Below are 3,277 nucleotides of genomic sequence, written 5' to 3' on the forward strand. Positions count from 1 at the left end.
TGAACGATTAGCACCGATGTGCCAAACATATGCTAATTTTCCATGTGCATTTGTTGTTAATTACAGATATGAAGCTGGGAATGGCTCGAAGGAATCAGCGAGGGCATGCATGACAGCATCCCTCCCCACTCTGCCTATAACTGTCCATACTGTGAATGTATTTTGAGATTATAGATGAAATGTTTGTGTTTTTGTTTGGTCCTCCATTATAATGACGCTGTAAGCTTTTAGGTTACCATGTGGTAGATTACCCATAGTTACTGTGGATAATGAAACATAATTGAAGCATAAAAAATGAGCTTTTAGAGGTCAGCTTGTGTTATTTTATGCCCGTGTTAATTAGGAAGCAAACAAAATAGTGGACAGCAGCATTATAATGTTACATATTCCAGGCTGCGCTAATTGTTTTGTAACAGCTGAATGTAAAATTGCATTGCTCAGTATCAGGAATTACACATTAAAGCAGCTATTGCCTTTGGCTCCAATGAGAAAGTGGTGCCATTGTAATTCACTTGTAAAAAAAAATATATATATATATATATATATATATATAGGTATGATGGCAATATAGTCTAAGAGAGGATAACGCTTCGGCTTCCTGTTATACAACCGATTCCTATTTAACCACATGTCACCGTTAGATGCACTGTGTGTTCATTAAGGTGAAGATCCTCACTATATATGTTTTTTTTATTCTTTTTCATCCACCCCCTCCCTCTCTTCAGCCTAGCTGCCCTTGTACATGCTCTCCATGTCAGACCCAGCTGTTACTACAAACTACTTGGAGGGCTTACAAGCCTCATTGCTAATACAGACAACAGCACTATTCTTACTCAAGGCCTAACGTCTACTGGAAAAAGCGAGAATATGAGAGATTTTCTCTGCCTCCACTAGAAATTCATTTCCCCAAACAGATGTTTCCATCTGTTCAAATCTAATCTTTTGATTAATACATTCCTCAATGAAAGGATTCCAAATAGGTGTTAGATAAATAACTCAAGATGCCCTTTCTTTGATAGCTGCGATTATTTTCTGACGCCACGGCTGTCTTGTCTTTTTTTTGTGAATGTGTGTGTGAGTACCTGTGTGTGGATGTCTGCGTGTGTGCACGTGTGACCAAATGTGGATGTGTGCATGGTATGTTTGTGAAGGTATTTATGGCCCATATGTGCGTTTGTTCCGAGCAGTAACCCCATTACATTCCTAAGACGGTCCATGAGACTAATTAATGTTCTGTGCCGAGGCTTTTCCTTTACCCGGGGGACACCCGATGGATTATTTACCTATATGTCCTATTGACAGCAAATCCCCCTTCCCATTGGTAACCTCTGAGCAAACAGACAGTTTGAGGCATTAGGGTGCATAATAACACTAAGCAGCTATGTAGAATTTGCATTTGCCATATGTTAATCTTGTTATACATCTCACATCCAAGACATTTGCATCCTGGCCACTTAGAGACTTAAGTGACACTTAAGTCAGTGTGGCCTTTGTCGATAGTGACATCAGCACGCTTACATGTTGATGCAATCTTTCTCTGTTTGAAGGTTTCTGTGGCTTCCTGCCTTTCTTAAATGTTATATGTCTGGAATCTATGTCTGCATAAATAGTAGTTTTGGAGGTTGTAGACTGGAAACAAAGAGGGGATATCTTAACTTCCCTGTTCTTTGACAAGGTTTGCCCTCGGGGTAAAAACAACAGCTGTCCAACACCTACATACACTTTTCAAAAGAGTGGTTATTGTGTGTGTTTTTTTTCATGGCAGGGATGTTGTGTGCATATTGGATAAAGGCAGGAAACACATTAGCTACATATCAGGGTCATCTAATCTTATTCCATTGAAAGTAGTTCCTCCTCATCAGGGGGAGCAAATATCTATCGGCCTTGCTCTCTTGTAAAAGCAGCATTTTAATGTCAATTTCAACATTTGAACACGTTTGCGGTGATCATCCGGTTTGCCCTCCCTGTTTGAACTGTTTTCTCTGAACTATCCCCCCCCCCCCTCCCCACTACTCTGTGATCCTATACTCTCTGCTCTCCCTCCTCTCCCCTCTGCTCTGGAGCAGGCAGTTACTAGGGCTGTGTTGATCTTATGTTTATCAGCCCATTCACAAAAAGTCTGGATGTGTAAAAAGTAGAGCAAAACAATTGGCTGATTTATCTATTAGTGGACTGACAGATAAACTATCCGTTTTTAAGGAAAAATGGCAAACATTTGATGGCTCCAGCTCCTTTATCGTGAGAGTGTGAAGCTTTTCTGTCTCATATTTGATAGAAAACGGAGTATTTTTTGGGTTTGGAGTGGCGGTTGGATAAAATGAGCAATTCTAATATATCCCCTTGGGCTCTGATAAGCTATTTCAGCTGAGATATTTTTTTTTGACATTTTATAGACAAAACAATTAATTGCTTAATTGAGGAAATAAGCAGCAAATTAATTAAAAATGAAAATAAGTGTTAGTTGCAACTCTAGTGGAAATAACATTTCATAATTATATTTTTAATACTAGTCAGTTGGACAAAATAATTTTGGAACCAGACAATGTTTGGAAACATGTTAATGTTAACATCACATCCTGTATTTAGCAAATGGCGTACAGTTGTATTGATATAGAAAATAAAATGGTAGTAAGTGCTAATAATCAAGCTAGGTTTACATGTAGCATCATTTAAATATCAAGACAAAATTTTCCAGTAAAACCTGAAATTCTAATGTAGTTTACAGATGCTGTTATTATTGTAATGAAAAATAAGAATTTAATGTCGTGTGTTAAATGTATTGTTTTTGTATTTTTTAAAAAAAGGAAAAGGGGACACACCAACCAAAGTATTAAAATGATGTCAGCGGGCATGTTGGAGCCCCCCTCAGCCAGCCTCCCTGAGCACACAGGGAAAGTGAGCGTCAGGAATAAGGCGGGCGTAAATTGGATTTCCAGCCGTTCGCTTGCTGCTGTTGCTGCCAATCAAGCGTACGCGCTTTCCCATTGGCTGAGCTCTTTCGCATTTATCGTGCCATCTCGTCAAGCTGCTGCTGTGTAATCGCAGGTAACTTTCTTACGATAGCCTTCCGCTGGACGACCTAGTGCTCGCAGCGCTCCCGCATTTTGAGGATTACAGATACAGTAAACAAAACTGAGCTCCGCCATTAGACATTTCCGTCGTTTTGGCCATCGGAAGACGTTGAATCTGCATTTTTCCCTCCGTAAAAAGACCCCGTCTCTCAAAGGCGTTTGAAATCGGACACCGCTGGCATTGAGGCCCTCACTTTTGTGCGGAG

Source organism: Chaetodon auriga, chromosome 3 (genome assembly GCF_051107435.1).
Source record: "Chaetodon auriga isolate fChaAug3 chromosome 3, fChaAug3.hap1, whole genome shotgun sequence".
Classification (NCBI taxonomy): domain Eukaryota; kingdom Metazoa; phylum Chordata; class Actinopteri; order Chaetodontiformes; family Chaetodontidae; genus Chaetodon; species Chaetodon auriga.